The 17,999-nt window shown below is 44.5% G+C and overlaps 1 protein-coding gene across 1 annotated transcript in view; it reads left to right on the top strand.

The window, feature by feature from the left end:
* Positions 1 to 13,099: 13,099 nt before the first annotated feature.
* The window catches only part of LOC115094217 (sulfotransferase 1 family member D1-like), a 64,742-nt gene continuing 59,842 nt past the window's right edge, over positions 13,100 to 17,999 (top strand). Inside the window, exon 1 of the mRNA XM_029607033.1 lies at positions 13,100 to 13,217. The gene's annotated coding sequence lies outside the window, so the exon portion shown is untranslated. The remainder of the gene's footprint in view (positions 13,218 to 17,999) is intronic.

The raw sequence follows: 17,999 nt of genomic DNA, 5'->3' as shown, positions 1-17,999 counted from the left end.
CTGACTTACCCGGAGGCACAGGAAAGGTGGCAGACAGAATGACCCTTGTGGGGTCAATAATGTGTCACGGGGTGTCTGGCAGATCCTCAGTTACAAATGATCGAGAGAGGGCATCAGCTCGACCATTCTTATTACCAGGGTGGTATCGTAGAACAAAGTTGAACCTCATAAAAAAGAGAGACCAGCGAGCTGGGCCTGGTGCAGGTATTGGAGATTCTTATGGTCTGAATATACCGTAATCTGGTGTTGTGCCCCCTAAAGCCAGGGCCGCCATTCTTCGAATGCCAATTTGATGGCCAGCAGTTCTTTATCCCCGATGCCGTAGTTTCGTTCGGCAGGTGTAAAGCATTGAGAGAAGAATGAGCAGGAATGGAGCTTATGGGTAGTGGAGAACTGACTCAGTACTGCCCCAACTCCGACGTCGGAGGCGTCGACTTGTACCACGAACGAACGTATGGGGTCCAGGTATCGGAGACATGATTCTTTTAAGAAGGCCGATTTAAGGTCCTGGAAGGCGGGCATGGCTTCTAGTGACCACTGAGAGGGGTTGGCACCCTTGCGAGTCAAGGCTGTGAGTGGGGCAGTCAGGGTGGAATAATAGTGAATAAATGAGTGGTAGTAATTGGCAAAGCCAGGGAATCTCTGGAGGGCTTTGAGGCCCGTGGGCTGTGGCCAATCACGGATGCTCTTTAGTTTCTGGGGATCCATCCTAAATTCCTGACTGGAGACCACTTATCCCAAAAAAGGAACAGACTCTTGCTCAAAAAAGCACTTCTCAAGCTTGGCGAAGAGTTGATGGTCTCGTAGGTGTTGTAAAACTTGGGAGACATCTTAGCGATGTATTTTATTATTTAGTAAAAATTAAGTATTGACTATTTTATGAGTTTTTAGTATTTATAGGGTTATTTAATTATTTATTCAAATGTTTTTCTTTTTGGGACAAAGTCATTAAAGACTGTCCCCAAATATGATGTAAACCAACGTGAAGTGTATACAATATGTTCAGTATATAAAAATGCCCAAATAAATAAATAAATAAATAAATAAATAAATAAATAAATAAATGAAGTTCCCTCCAGCCCCGGAGTCCACCAGGGCTAAGGTGTGGAATTCTTGATTGTTCATCCGGATAGACACAGGAACAGTCAGCGGAGGAGACGGTGAAGTCAGGCCTAGGAGGAGTCCTCCAGCAGAACCTAGGCCCGGCAGTTTCCTGGACAGATGGGACACGAGGCAATGGCATGCCTGGACTGGCCACAGTACAAGCAAAGGCCAGACTGCTGTTGATGACGACCTTCCTTGGGAGAGAGTCTACTCCTTCCCATTTTCATGGTTCTTCTTCTGGGGAGATAGATGGACTGGTCAGACTTGAGGAGGAGGAACGACGAGCTCGAGGTGGTCCAGGAGCCAGTTTCCAGGATGCTCTGGACTCATGAGAGCGTTCTTGTAATCGACGGTTGATGTGCCCAGTAAGGTCATTGAGGGAGTCCAAGGAGGTGGGTGGTTCACGAGCAGCCAATTTGTCCTTTATGCGAGGACTCAATCCCTCCAAGAAGATGGAGCGCAGTCGGAGTCCCAATGCAATTCTGACGCGAGAGTTTGAAAGTCTATGACATAGTCTATTAAAGGGCTGGAGCCCTGTTGAAGGTGGAGCAGCGTTGACCCAGAGATGGAACACCGGCTGGGGTCTTCAAAGACTGACCAAAATAGGGCAAGAAACCCTAGAAGATCCCGAAGGACGGGATCTGCTTGTTCCCAGAGCAGTGAAGCCCATGCCAGAGCCTTGCCATTGTTATGATTTGTGGGTTTGTGGACCCTTGGCCCAAGGTGCCGGTTGTTACAGCCTGTGGGGAGGAGGCGGGTTATCGGCACAGCGGGGAGCTCTACGCACAGTGATGGAGAGGCCCCAAGGACTAGTAGCTAACCCCCAAAGAATGGTAGACTGAAGGAGGTTCTCCAGGAAGTCAGCCCTAAGGGGGCGCAGCTGCAACGTGGTGAACGTAGGAGGGAACATAGACCACCCACAGGTGGAGAGTCCAGTCTCAGCCTCCGCCTCTTGGTGTAGATAAAAGCCCGGAGAGCAGAGATGATGCCAGAGACGAAGCAGTAGCTGACCCGAGGAGCGGGACAGTTGCCAGGCAAGGGCAAGCTGGAATCCAGCCCCGAGGAACGGGGCAGGACAAGGTTGATCTCTGCAGTAATGGCACGGCCTGAGGAGCGGGCAAGCGCTGACAGTCAGACAAAGATATAGGCACAGCCTTAAGGAGTGAGGAGGCCAAGCGTAGAACTCACTGACACTGCGATGATCCAGAAGAGACACATGTAGCTGGAGCCAAGGCAGGGTTGGACCCAAGAGGCACAGAGCCAGCCCGAGGAGCGGGGTAGGCCAGGGGAGCAAGTCCCCAACGAGGCGCACACTGACCCCCGAGGAGCGGGTGCCAGTCAGGGTCCAAGGAACGGCAGCAGGCGATGTCTCAGGGATCCGCAGGAGCTCAGTGCAGGATGGAACTTGTTGCCAAGTCAGTTTGCTGGGGGTGACGGTGGAGCTTATGAATGAGAGGCCGATGACATCATCACAGCAGGACGCCCCCAAGGTTCCCACCAAAGAGGCTTCAAAGGCGGGGCCTGTGACGCGTGCGCGCCTAGGAGGGCCCAGTGTCGGAGCAGGAAATGGCAGCGTCCATAGCACTGAGGAGAGTCCCGTGGAACACGGCGATGCAGACAAGCCTGCGTAGTGAGCAACTCCGTGGAGGGCAGGAGAGTAGTGCAGGACATGAAAACTCGGGGTCGCAGCCATCTGCAACCGACAGGCATAACATATGTAAACCATTTCGATATCTGAAACATGGTACATTAAGATTAAATCTTAACTTATTTTATATTAACCTTACATTTCTTTATTTTATTTTATTTTGTTTTATTCATTCCTCTGATTTCACTTTTTTTTTTGGTAATGGCAAGTATTTATTCTGTGCCTCTTTCTGTTTCCTTACAGCAAGCTATCTTGTTCTTGATCTGCATTACCACTAATACTACTATTACTACTTAACATTTCTATAGCACTACACGACATTCGCAGCACTGTACAAACATACAAAAAGACAGTCCCTGCTTAATAGAGCTTAAAAACTAATAAGACAAACCCTAGCCCCACCTATATGCAAATATGAACTGTCCATCTTGATTCTCTCAATAAAATCAGGGTCAAAAAGGCACTTCCGGTGCCGATCCAAGATGGCGCTGATGTGAGAGGAGTGGAGAAAGGAGCTCCTGATCCGTTTGCATTGTAAAATTATTTGTCGTCGTTTTTGGGGTCTAGCAGAGCGCGATGCCCCATACGAAACGTAAAGGAAGAGTCAGAGAGGATGCCCCGACCCCATCGCGACCCTCTCTTATTCAAACAACGATAGAGGGTTTCTATCCACAAGCAGAATGTCCAACCCTGGAGAGTCCCGCGAGAGCGCTAGGTGAGGAGCAAGTGCCAACGCTCATGGGAGAAGTCACGCTCAGTCCCAGGGCTCCAACTGTGCCTAAACCACCAAGCGCCGAAGAAGCCACTGATCCAGGCCGGTCCCAGCAACGGATGGCGTTGTCTGCGATAAGCCCGATCGGGGAGAGATCAGTGGAAGAGATTTCGGCGGTGAAAACAGCGCGAGGACTGTTAACTTCCTCGCCTTTGATGGAGGGCGAAATCGAGGATGCTCGAAACCGCAGCGGTGAAGAAATGGCCACTTCGGGTGGGAAGAAAACACAGCCCCGAAAGACTCCGGATCTCCAGGCAGATTCTCCAGTGCAAACGGTAACCATATTACCTTATACTAAATTTGAGAAACCAAAGGTTGTTACAATGGAGACACTGTGGCAAGCGATATCTGCTCTACAAAATAATGTATTAAATCTAACTACATCTATAAAAGAATTACAAACAGCATTTTATAATGTCAACTCTGTGATATCTCAACATACTGAGACCATAGAGACACTGGATAAAGAGATTAATCAAATTAAACAAGTGCAAGCTGCAATAATAAAAGGAGAAACACTTCTAAGCAAGAAGGTGGAAAACCTGGAAAATCTGCAGAGATATAATTTATTTATTTATTTTATTTATTTAACATTTTTATATACCGACCTTCATGAAAGAAAATTCATATCAGATCGGTTTACAGATAACATGAGGGGAATAACAAAGTCAACCATATAACAAGAAATGAAAGTTACATATAAGAAGGGGTATTAACCTGGAGGGCTAGGATAGCCGGAGCGATAGAAGGCATAACTGAACAAATTAGATAATACAATAATATGATGAGAAGAGGCATAAGTGTATAGGCTACACTTGTCAGAGAGTTTAGGTAGGAGTCAGTGTCTGAATTAGTGAGGAATTGCTGGAACTGTAGGTTAAGTGAAGGCCTGGATGAAGAGCCATGTCTTAAGTTTTTTGCGGAAGGTAAACGGGCATGGTTCTAATCTGAGTTCTGTGGGCATCTTGTTCCAGATGGTTGGGCCAGCTGTAGAGAAGGTTCGTTCTTTGGTAGATGATAGGCGAGTAGATTTCGTTGTAGGGGGTTGCAGGGTGCCTTTATATGCTTCTCGAATCGGTCTGTCTGATGAGTATAATTTAAGGGGAATCTGGAGGTCTAGTTGTTGTTGGTTGTGAATGACTTTGTGGATTATAGTGAGAGCCTTGTGTAATATTCTATATTTGATTGGCAGCCAGTGCAGGTTCTGTAGTATGGGAGTGATGTGTGTTCCTCTGTTGGTATTAGTCAGGATTCTTGCCGCAGCATTTAACCTTAGAGTTATAAATTTTCCCAAGTGCAGGTTAGTTTCTCCAAGAGAACAACTGAAGAACTATTTCCAAGATGTATTACAATTATCTACAGAAGCATTACCTAAGATAACATCAGCTTATTTTGTTTCCTGGAAAAATGTTGGAGAAATGGAAAATCAACCAGTGGAAGGAGAATCATTGAATGTAACTGATTTGATTGAATCTTCTTATATATCTCAGATTGAAAGAAGAGGTACTTTATTAGTAAAATTTAAGTCACCCTCTGAGAGGGATGACTTGCTAAAATTGTATTTGCAAAATCGTACCTCCCTTTTTCTGGGTCAAAGACTATGGATTTACCCGGATGTCTCTAGGGAAACCCAGACAAGACGTAAAAAATTTTTGGTTTTGGCAAATCAAGCCAGAACATTAGGGATACAAATTATGATCAGATTCCCTTGTAAGTGCGCTATGCGCGTAGATGGTGTAAAATATTTTTATTTTGATCCAGAGCAACTGGAGAAATTCCTGGAAACCCGACGTAGTCAAGGAACTGTGCAAGCAACTATAACTTCCCAACAGTTGGTTTAATGTTTTGTTTCTGCTAAATCTCACTATATATATGGTGTATATCCTTATGGTAATAAGTGCTCCTTTGAAATTTTGGATCCCCTACAACTGTTTTGTACACAGGAATACTTTGGTAATTCTAAATATGTAAAGAGAAGTTATATTTTGATTATATTTGCTTTTTGGTTCTTATATTTTTCAGGATAACTAACTGAATGTAAAATTTAATAATTATGTATATCCTGTTTTTCTTTAAACATTATACTTGATAAATGTATTAATGGAAATTTGCAAAATAAAAAAAAAAAAAAAAAAGGCACTTCCGGGTTTAACAATACAGCATTTAATCAGCATTTTTGTTTGGTCCTGGATTGTGAGCAGAATATTCTGGGTATGTAAGGTTTGCCATCTTAACTTTGTAATAGCTTTCTTTTGTTTGCATAATCTGTGCTTCTAAGATTTCAGCAGATGTTAAAGTGGTTTTAGTTTCACTCTCAATGAAAGGAATGTCCTTTGCTGTTATCTAAACGGCTTTGTTCCCCCTGCTTCTATGCTTCTGATTCTGTGAGAATATTTTAATAAAGCAAGTTTGCGTACCTGTAAACAGGGTTACCTCCATAGACAGCAGGATGAATTAGCCATGACACATGGGGGACATTATCCAACAGACAAAAAAGATCCAGCTCAACAAAGGGAATGTTTGTAAAGAGTCAGTGACAGATCCGGTGTATCCAGTAGGATTTCTCTGCGCATCATGTTTAAAGGCTCTTTCACACCAACGCATTGACCACCCAGCATAATATCAAGTTGTTTGCCAGTCGCATTTAGCAAATCCGGTTTCCCTGAAGAAGGATCTTCCGAAACATTGCAATGTCGGACGGCACGCAGATTGCATAAGATGTTCTACGTAAAAACACACCAGCATGATTTGATTGAAATACTACAGGACTGGTAATACAAAATTCAAAAGGTCCTAAGTGGGCTTTTCACTTGATAGCTCTTCAAGAATCATCAACTCTGGGATTCCAATGATTTAAAAGCCCTAGCGCCTTCTAGAGCTGGATATATAAGCTCGTAGCCCTCAGTGGCCCTATATGAGGTCTCCCCAGAGTCTTTACAAACATTCCCTTTGTTGAGCTGGATCTTTTTTGTCTATTGATATTTAGTAATTCTCAGCCATTGCTAGGATTTGTTATATCTGGACATTATCCAACAGCATCAAACGGACCCCTCTCTCATAGCTCAGTAAAATTCTTACTGGTGAATTTTAAAAGGAGTTATGCATGTAAACATAACATAGTATTGTAGCAATTTTCAAAAGTCATTTACATACATAAAGTGCACTTACATGCATATAACCTATGGACAATTCAATGGCATATACAGTATTATAGCAATTTTAAAAAGCCCACTTACATGGGTAAAGTGCATTTACTCATGTAAAACCCAGTTTTATGCATGTAAATGCTTTTTAAAATTACCCTCCCAATGAGCATGCATGTTGGTTCATGCTTATGCATTGCTTTATGAGTTCTTCAATCTGTTTCAGAGCTTCAGCTTTAGCAAGGTAGTCGACTCTCCAAGGAGGCGGGCAGAAAATAGGAAAATCCTGTTTACAGGTAAGCAAATTTGCTTTTTATGTTGACAAACAAGGCTGAATTAGCCATGACAAATGGGGAGTCCCTAACTGAGAGGTTGCACAGTGGAGCAATTACTGATTAAGCAACCTGACTTCACCAGTAGGGAGTGGACTATTGGGTGAACAAACTGTGCAAAACTGCTTGTCCAAAACTACTGTCAACTTTTGACATGCTGTCCAAAGAGTAGTAGGATGTGAAGGAATGCACAGATGACCAAATTGTAGCTCTGCAAATGTCTTCAGTGGAAGTGGCCTTAAGATGAGCCACTAAAGCTTCCACAGCACTCACTTGATCATCCTTGACAGAGCCCATAATCTGTAAGCCAGCCAGTCCATAACAGTGTGCAATACAGTCACTAGCCAATTCAACAGAGTTCTCTTGGCAACTGACACACCCAGTCTGTTGGGATCAAAAGATTCAAGCAGTTGAGAAACCTGATTGAGACTGAGTCTTTTTCAAATAGTATGCCAAGGCTGTTTTAAAATCCAAAATATGAAGAGCCTTCTCACCTTTATAAACATTTATCCTTGGAAAAAAGGTAGGGAGGTCAATTGCTTGATAGATGTGAAAAGTTAACACCACTGTCAGAAGAAACATAGGGGAAATACACAGGACTACCCTGTTGTAGAAGAACTGGAGATATAGTGAATAAGAGATCAGTGCTTGTAATTCACGGACCCATCAAGCAGACATAACTGTTACGTTTTGCAGCTCAGAAGACTGCCCTGCAAGCCACCGCAGTCAATCCTGCTGCTGACCAACACTGCCAGAGGCCTCCCGTCTTGGAAGAACTGTGCTGTCGCTGCATGCTGCTGACGGCTGCTGACACCGTCAGGCTGCCACGTTCCTTTAGGTGTGCATGTGTGCACATAATATAGGCCCCCATGGCAGGAAACACTGAGCAGCACCTCCCAATGACGGCAGCCCAACTGGGCTATTTAAGCATTACCTCGCCTCAGCAATGGGTCTTCTGCCTTGCAGTACATGTTGCTTGTGTATTCCTGATTCCTGTTCCCCTGTATTCCTGAGTCTAGCCTTGCCTCATCCAGCCTTCCTCGTCCAGTCCACCTTGTCCAGCTTCGCCTTGTCCTGTTCTATCCATTTTGTCCAGTGTCTTCATCTACTCTTGGCCTGACTCTCCAGATCTTGACCACTTGCTTGGACCTGACCATGATTGCCTGCTGCCTGGACCTGACCCCTTACTTGGACCTGACATAAGAACATAAGAACATAAGAACATGCCATACTAGGTCAGACCAAGGGTCCATCAAGACCAGCATCCTGTTTCCAACAGTGGCCAATCCAGGTCATAAGAACCTGCAAGTACCCAAAAACTAAGTCTATTCCATGTTACCGTTGCTAGTAATAGCGGTGGTTATTATCTAAGTCAACTTAATTAATAGCAGGTAATGGACTTCTCGTCCAAGAACTTATCCAATCCTTTTTTAAACACAGCTATACTAACTGCACTAACCACATCCTCTGGCAACAAATTCCAGAGTTTAATTGTGCGTTGAGTGAAAAAGAACTTTCTCCGATTAGCTTTAAATGTGCCCCATGCTAACTTCATGGAGTGCCCCCTAGTCTTTCTATTATCCGAAAGAGTAAAAAAAGGATTCACATCTACCCGTTCTAGACCTCTCATGATTTTAAACACCTCTATCATATCCCCCCTCAGCCGTCTCTTCTCCAAGCTGAAAAGTCCTAACCTCTTTAGTCTTTCCTCATAGGGGAGCTGTTCCATTCCCCTTATCATTTTGGTAGCCCTTCTCTGTACCTTCTCCATTGCAATTATATATTTTTTGAGATTCGGTGACCAGAATTGTACACAGTATTCAAGGTGCGGTCTCACCATGGAGCGATACAGAGGCATTATGACATTTTCCGTTTTATTCACCATTCCCTTTCTAATAATTCCTAACATTCTGTTTGCTTTTTTGACTGCCGCAGCACACTGAACCGACGATTTCAATGTGTTATCCACTATGATGCCTAGATCTCTTTCTTGGGTGGTAGCTCCTAATATGCAACCTAACATTGTGTAACTATAGCATGGGTTATTTTTCCCTATATGCAGCACCTTGCACTTATCCACATTAAATTTCATCTGCCATTTGGATGCCCAATTTTCCAGTCTCACAAGGGCTTCCTGCAATTTATCACAATCTGCTTGTGATTTAACTACTCTGAACAATTTAGTATCATCTGCAAATCTGATTATCTCACTCGTCATATTTCTTTCCAGATCATTTATAAATATATTGAAAAGTAAGGGTCCCACTACAGATCCCTGAGGCACTCCACTGCCCACTCCCTTCCACTGAGAAAATTGTCCATTTAATCCTACTCTCTGTTTCCTGTCTTTTAGCCAGTTTGTAATCCACGAAAGGACATCGCCATCTATACCATGACTTTTTACTTTTCCTAGAAGCCTCTCATGAGGAACTTTATCAAACACCTTCTGAAAATCCAAGTACACTACATCTACCAGTTCACCTTTATCCACATGTTTTTAACTCCTTCAAAAAAGTGAAGCAGATTTATGAGGCAAGACTTGCCCTGGGTAAAGCCATGCTGACTTTGTTCCATTAAACCATGTCTTTCTATATGTTCTGTGATTTTGATGTTTAGAACACTTTTCACTATTTTTCCTGGCACTGAAAAATAGTGCCAGGAAAAACAATTGCCTGGATCTGACCCCTTGCCTGGACCTGACCAATCTTGTTAGCCACCTGTTCCTACTTTGGCCTATCTCTAACGTCATTAGTCTGCTGCCTGCCTTGACCCCGATGTGCCTTTGGATTCTAGTTCACCTCCCTAGGGACCCACCCAAATCCTGCTGGCCACCAGAACCATGGGCTCAACCTGTGGGGGAGGCGGCCGGTATAGGTGAAGCTCCAGACTGTCCTGTTTCAGAATGCGTTCACCAGCTACTGGCGTAGGCCTCATGCGTACATTCTCGGGACTACATCAACTACGCTGCAGCACAAAGGGCTCACATACTTGCTACCCTTCACAATGACAGCTACTAAAAATATTTTGTGTGTTATGAACTTTAAACTAGCTAACTCCAGAGATTCAAATGGAGGATTCATAAGCTGGGTTAGGACGATATTAAGATCCCAAACACCAGAGATTTAATGACAGGTAGTTCCAGTGTGAGGGTGTCCAACCACACTAGGCATTGACATCATGATGACATCATATTCCTTCATATTTTTCCCCCCACAATTCCAGCATCGCCAGAGCTCCCTTACCTCATCGACTGATGCATCCCAATATGTGAGGCCTACAATTTCAAATCTGCTGCCTGACTCCTTTGAGTTAAAAAAAATACTGCCCTCATGTCCAGAGACAGCATCCTGCCCACTTCTGGAGCCCTAGGTGACCACCTAATCCGCCTAATACCTCGCGCTGGCCCTGATGTCAGGATGTTTAGAATGCAACAGAAGTAATGTGTGGCAGAACAAGTCACATAATTTCCCTACACCTTTTTAAAGTACATATTTCATTCATTCATTGATTTATTGTTTTTTGTGTTATAAAAATTAATATTGGTTTGTCACACATTATTTATAAATACATATTATTTTATTGATCTTAGATTGATGTTGCCTATATGCTCTCACTTCCTATATGTTTTACATAACGGTATTTTTCTTTTTGCTTCATTGTTTTATATTTAATTAATTATGTGGGGTTTCTAATTTTGATTTTATTTATCTATTCATTTTATACGTCATATTTTATATATATGTTTTTATTTATTTATGATTTTGAATTATTCATTATGTATTTATGTATGTTTGTCTCTTAGCCCCTGAGACAGCCACATGGTTGTGGCAAAACTCGGCCTGAGTCGGGCATCTTTTATTGTTTTATGCGTCTCCAGCCAATAAAGATTTGAAAAAGACATTCTTCAGGCATCTATTTTCCTACGTTTGCTCACGGCTTTTCTAGATTGCCTACCTTGTTGCTTTTTGGGCCCAACCTCCAGTAAACCCATGTGCTAAGCTAAGTGCTTCTTATTGCATCTGCCTGTGATCTTTTCTATATACAGGCTGTTGTGTGCATGGACCTTTGTGGAGTTGGCACAACCTGTAGGGAGGAGCCCCCGTCAGCCCAACTGAAGCTTCCCCAATACCAGCCCATGTTCCCCATAGGTTGAGCCCTCGGGTGCAGTGGCCGGCTGGTCTTAGGTATGGGCCTCTGTAGAGGTAGAGATCCGATGAGGAGGATAAGATGCAGGCCAGGGTCTAGCACAGGTGGCATGAGGGCAGAGTTCAGTCAGAGTCTAGGCAGTGGCAAGTGGAGGTCAATGAGAGTCAGTGTTCTGGCAGTGGTCAAAGCCAGAAGATCCATCCGTGGAACCAGGGGGAATGGACAGATGGATGGGAGGTGAGGAGCAATACGACTAGGAGCGGAGACACAGAAGACCGACCACGAAGAGACAAGGCCTGGAGAAACACAGACCAGACTACCAACACAGAAACGAGGAACAGAATCAGGGACACAGCAGCAATTTATTTATTTTTATTTATGTAATTCTTACATACCGTTACACAGAACACAAGGCTCTATCTTAACGGTTTACATAGTATAAATCATTATATAATAGTTAGAAACAGAATAAATACAATAAAACAATAAAAAATAAAATGAAGCCAGGAACAGTAACATAGGAAAACGCTGAGGCAAATCACTACTTCCAGGAAGTAGACCCATTGCCAAGACGCCGAATTAATGTCTACAAAGGCCTTATATAGTGAGGAGGCTATGATGTCATCAAGACACTCCTCTGCTGGATTCCTGCCGCTGACCCTTTAAATTGCACAAGATCGGCAAGCTCGCGCCCTAAAAGGAGCAGAGCCAGTGACAGTGGCGTCCTGTCACGTGTGCTGCATGGCATACTGTCGGGCTGTGGCACAGCCTGATGCCACGTTAGAGGAGGGAGGCCGGCGCAGGAACTTCGGGGTGGAGGAAAGTGTGGCGGCTCGTTGGACGGCCCTGAGAGCCGCTGAACGCAATACAGGCCTTCTGACAGCCTATTGCAGCCTGTAGGAATGTGTATTTGTTTAATCTTTTAAATGAAATGAAAAACGAACGAAGTTTCATATGTTTTGTTTCATTTTAAAATAATGTCAGCCCCATCGGAAAAAGAAAAAAACACTCCCAGGACGGGCACATTGTTAATTTTCTTCCATACAAAGTGGCACCAGCCTGGGTCTTGGGTTTGCTGGTGCCACTTTTTATGGAATAAATTTAACAGTGGCGCTGGCATCAGTCTGCAGGAGCCATTTCTAAGCAAACCACTGGTGGGGGAAGAGGGACTGGGGATTGCTCCTGCCCTGTGAATATTCTTCAAAAAGGTAAAAGGAGTAGGGGGAAAACTGAGGAGATTAGAGGAAGGGCTCAGGAGATTTTTCCTTCTTCAATAGGGCTAACATTTTCTTTTTCCTGAATTATTTTTTACATTTTGTTGCTTATTTCTTATGTGCTTATTTATTTATGATTTATCGATCACCTTTTTGAAGAGATTCACTCAAGGCGGCATACAACAAATTTAGTTTAACCATCTGTACACAGGGACACCAAAGCAGTGAACCCTATAGTCCCACATGGAGGGGAAGAGTGGCCTGCGTGAGGGGGTCTCACGCATTCTTTGCAATGCTTGACCAAGTTTAATAGTAGAAATTGTGACCTTTTACTTTCACACTTTAGTTTCTTCTGTTGATATTGTTAAGTATGCTTGGAGCCCTTCTATAGTGTATTCGATTTCATAACCCTCTGGATGTACAGTCTCTGCATACTCTAGTTCAGGGAAGGGCAGGGAAAGTCTTTTGAAAGTAACTTTCACAAACACGGAGCCAGGCCACGCCCATCTGGGCACTCAGCCATTCCTCGGAGCCAGCCTCAAGCCACTCCTACCCCACTTACAGCTGAAATATAGAAACCTGACGGCAGGAAAAGACCATACGGTCCATCCAGTCTTCCCGTCCAGTTTATCCAGTCCTTGCAATTCCCATCACCCCCTCAGAGATCCCCTGTACTTATCCCATGCTTTCCTGAATTCAGTTCGTGGCTGCATCCAGCCCGTGGTTCTTCCCCTTACACAGGACTAATCTTTAACCACCAACCCTCCCCTCCCTCCGACCTTTATAGATCACATCGCAAGTTCAGTTCCCTCCCTTCCGGGAGCAGCTGCAGGCAGGAAAGGAAGCTCTGCTGTTTAGGTCAGTCTTACACCGTGGCTGAAAGCAGGGACCTGTGCCCTGCGGTTCTGCTCTCCCCTCCCTGTTGCTTCCGTGTCTTTCTCTCCCCCCTCCCCCCTTGCTTTTGAACTCTATGTGACTCCTCTAGCCCTTCATAGACCCATAGAAGACAGAGAAGTGCCAGCAACAGGAATAATCCACAGGGTTCAAAGGTGCCAGGGCATGGAGCGGGAGTGGGAACGAAAGACAGGAGCAGCAACAAAGTGAACGCTCCTGGAGGGGAGAGGGAAAACTGTATACAGAGGAGAGGGTGGGAGAGCCAGCACTCAGGAAATGGAGACTTGGAGACTGAGAGGGGATGGGGAGACAGCAGGGACTTTGCAATTGGATGAAGAGAGGAGTAGGAGTAGAGGGGTTTATTAAATGGACTGAAGGACATGGGGGATCAGCTGGAGAATGCAGAGGGGATCCAGACATGATATGGAGGTCTGGAAAGGCAGTGAGAGACAGTGGAAAGGAATGGGTTTGTGAAGCGGGTGAGAGGTCTGAAATGGAGCTGGGAAAAAGGGGAATGGGATGCTGGGTAAGAGATTAGAAGGGGCCTAGAGGTGAGGGAGTGATGAGTGACAAGGAAGGAGCTGGGCAGGTGGTGAGAAGCAGAGGAAAGTGGTTATGGACCAGGGAGAGGGTGAATACAGAGGGTGGAAATGGAGGTGAAAGTCAGAGGAGGAATAGGCTGGGGACTAGTGAGACAGAGGAGGACTAAGAGTACTGGAGAAAGGGTAAGAGAGCATGGAGATGGACTGGGAACACAGAGAGAGTAGAATGGAAAGCTGTTCTGTAGTTGAGAGGTGAAAATAGACTGAGAACTGGAAGGTAAGAGAGAGAAAAGGAGGGGTTAAATCATGCTATAAGTGGATAGAGAGAAAAGCAAAAGCAGAAAAGAGAGATGAAAGGGAAAATCAATGTCAGAAATATAAGGGAAGAAGACAGGAGAAGAGAGAAGAAATGTAAATGGAAAATAGACTCTGAAATAGGAGTTAGGAGAAGACAGAAAAGAGGAAAGCAGAAATAAAAAGACTGGGACCAACGCAATTAGAAAAATAAAATGTCCAGACAACAAAGGTAGAAAAAAATCATTTTATTTTCAGTTTCAGTGATTGGAATATGTTGGTTTTGGGAATGTGTATCACTTATATCTTTGCATTTTCCCCAATATAGGAAATTACATTTCTGTTTTACTTTTCTGGTGTTGCACTGAATGCAGGGTTTCCATTTCAATTTTTGTGTATACATTTTAAATTTGCGGTCCCTTATTCTGTATCTGGTGAGGGTCTGCCTTCTGTTCTCGGGTACAGCAGGTTTGCACTATAGGTTCTGGATGTGTTCTTTTGTAGGGTTCTGTATTCCGTCACAGAGTGCCGGGTAGCAGAGGATGTCTGTGTTGTGTTACTGAGGTGACATCAGAACACAGGATATGTTTACAGAACTCAAGGTGCAGCATTACTATTCAGGTTCTGTCCCATCCTGTGTAGACTAGGGATGTGCATTTGTTTAAAATGAATGTGGCCATTTTTGATTCATTCCAAATGACCAAGCCATGTGCTGGGACCCAACCTCAGGTTAGGCCCTGGCCCCAGGACTAGGCCTTAGGCTTGGCCCGGTTCTAGGACCCAGATCTCAGGCTGAGCCCTGGTGCTGGGCCTTGCCCTTGGCAATGGGACCAGGCATCAGGCCGGGTCCTAGCCTGGGGCCTAGGTCTTAAGTAGGGCTTCAACCCTGGTCCCAGCGACCTGGTCCTGGTGGAAGCCTATTTTTTTGTTTTTATTTTTGTAGTTTGTTTAAAGGCTTTTTGTTTGTTTTGGAGGAGGGTTTTTTTGGTTTAATTTTTATTTTGGTTTGGCAAAAAAGTTTGGTTTGAAAAAAAATTAAACAAGCCAAATATAGGCATCCCTGCCCTTGCAGTGAGAAAACAAACTGAACCAAATATTTTAGGGTTGCACATCACTAGCATAGACCACAGATTTCACTCCATAAAGAAAACTTAATTAAATGATGCAACTGACTCATTTTAATGGTAGTTTTAGTGGCTAGTTGCACTTTGCTGGGGATTTCCTTGTTGTATAGAAGGACTTTCTATCGATTTCATTGATGTGCATATCCAGAACTCACAACAAAGTTCCAAAATGTTTGCAGCAGCATCTCATGCTTTGCAGGCAGGAGTCTCTGCAGTTCATAGCCAGAGCCTGGAAGCAGAAGGAGCTATAGGATCCACTCCTGGACCGAGCTAATGGTGCAATTCTCCCCTCACAGTTCATGCATGATGACTCCCTGATGAGAACCATCTGAGAATGTAGGACAGATAATTTAGAGGGCAGTATTCAAAGCCTCTTCTTCAGGGATTTCATAGGCTTCAAGCTTAAAAGAGGATGGAACATACTTGGAGACTGATATTCGAAGAACAATAACCTCAGGTTGTGTACAGCCGCAGTGTTAGCACGGCAGAGAGAGAGAGAGAGAGAGCACCTTACTATAGTGCCTATGCCCTACATAGGTATTTTAACCCCTATGGGAGGGCCACCTACTAACTCGGGGTGGGGATTAGGTATGAGGGTTGGGGGCCACTTTCGCATTCCACATGAGACCTACGGACTGAACAGTGGTCTCTAGTGCAGATTTGCTGGCCGTCGGAGTGAGGACGCTCACTCCAAGCGGAGATTTGGCCAACATTCTCTCCACCTAGCATGTTGTTGCCCAGGTAGAGTGTCCATCAAGCTAGGTAGAGAGAACGTTGCCCAAACCACTTCTTGGAGTGAGCGTCCTCACTCCGACGGCCAGCAAATCTGCACTAGAGACCACTGTTCTGTCCGTAGGTCTCATGTGGAATGCGAAAGTGGCCCCCAACCCCCGACGCTCATACCTAATCCCCACCCCGAGTTAGTAGGTGGCCCTCCCATAGGGGTTAAAATACCTATGTAGGGCATAGGCACTATAGTAAGGCGCTCGCTCTCTCTCTCTCTCTCTCTCTCTCTCTCTCTCTCTCTCTCTCTCTCTCTCTCTCTCTCTCTCTCTCTCTGCCTATTGAAATATCGTGCACCGCGATAAAAGAAACCGGCAATTATTGTGCACCGCGATAAAAGACTGAAAGAATCATCGTGCAGTGGGAAAACATCGCCGCACACGATGTTTCCCCACTGCACGAAAGAAGCCTCATTTGCATTGGTAACGCCCCCTAATGCGTTACCAATGCGATATTGGAAAATAAGGCCCATAGTGAGACCATATCAAAAGTCACTGACTAGGTTGATAATACAGGGATTTAAAAACTGTGGGCTGGATTTTAAAAGGGTTACGCACATAAGTTTGCGTGTAATCCTTAAAAAAAAACCCTGTGCGCAAGCCCCGGGACGCGCGTAAGTCCTGGGGCTTGCAAAAAGGGACGGTCGGGGGCGTGACCAGGGGGCGTGGTGTCGGCTCGGAGGTGTGTTAGGGGTCGTGTGGGCAGTCCGGGGCGTGGCCACTGTGTCGGGGCCTGCCGCGCCAGCAGACAGCCGGTGCGCATAAGTTATGACTGCCCGGAGGCAAGTGTAACTTCCCGGTTAAAGGTTAGTAGGGGGATTTAGGTAGGGCTGGGGGGTGGGTTAGATAGGGGAAGGTGGGGGGAGGCGGAAGGAAAGTTCCTTCTGAGGCCGCTCCGAAATCGGAGCGGCCTCAGAGGGAATGGGCAGCGCGCGCAGTGCTCGGCGTGCACAAATGTGCACCCCCTTGCGCGCCATTGAAATCCGGCGTACTTTTGTTTGCGCCTGGTGCATGAACAAAAGTATGCGCGCGTGTAGATTTATAAACTCTACCCCTGTATGTAAACCACCCTTTAGGAGCGACCACATCAATTACCCCGACCTCTCATCTGTGTGACATAGAATGGACATGTGTAACACACCCACACAACTAAAGGATCTCCAAGGGATGGGAAGGAGAAGCTGGAGCAGAAAATAAAAACAACATTCATAAAATGATCACACGTCTCTTCACTTCCAATTGCAAATAATGCAAAAAAAATTAGTGAATGCACATTTAGGAGTCTAGGAAACAGAATCACATAGCTTTATAGTAAAAGAAAAATGTATTAGCATTTTAAAATAAGAAAATGAGTTTTTGTAAGTTAGAACAGAAAACATTATCCTGCCAAATATCCCAGTTCATTTCAAGCAAGATTTCAAAACTCCCACCTAAATTCTGTCCAGAATATTAGCATAAATTCTCATCTAAATCTCATGTGGTCTTTGAATCCTTCAGATGAACTTTTCTGCCATCCAGATGGTTGATGAAGCAGCTGCTGATGCTTGGGTATCAAGCACTCTGTGTAGATTCAGAGACTGCTGGTCTCATAGATAAAAAGTCCAAACTCTCTCACAAAAAATATATATATTCCCTCTGTACTCTAAATAAAATTGTAACTAATCTTCCAAAATTTCCTACAACTAAATTAGCCTCATAATAAATAAGTGTAGGTACTTTTCTTAATACAGTTCATCTATCTTGAAATAAAACCAAAATCAGGGAATATCTGCAAACCATTTTCATTTCCCTCACTACAAAATGACAAAGAACTATTTATCTCACTACAGCTGAATCCATACTTTTCTTCAGATAATGACTGCAAGAAAACTTCCAGCCACTGAAATTGCTTTCCTTTCTTATGAGCAGCTTAAGGCTGCAATTAGGTATCATCTCATGGGTACATCTCAGTATTTTCCTCTTTATCCCAGGACAAGCAGGATGCTAGTCCTCACATGTAGGTGA

This window comes from Rhinatrema bivittatum, chromosome 6, assembly GCF_901001135.1.
Source record: "Rhinatrema bivittatum chromosome 6, aRhiBiv1.1, whole genome shotgun sequence".
NCBI classification, from domain to species: domain Eukaryota; kingdom Metazoa; phylum Chordata; class Amphibia; order Gymnophiona; family Rhinatrematidae; genus Rhinatrema; species Rhinatrema bivittatum.
This window is presented reverse-complemented; position numbering and strand designations above follow the sequence as displayed.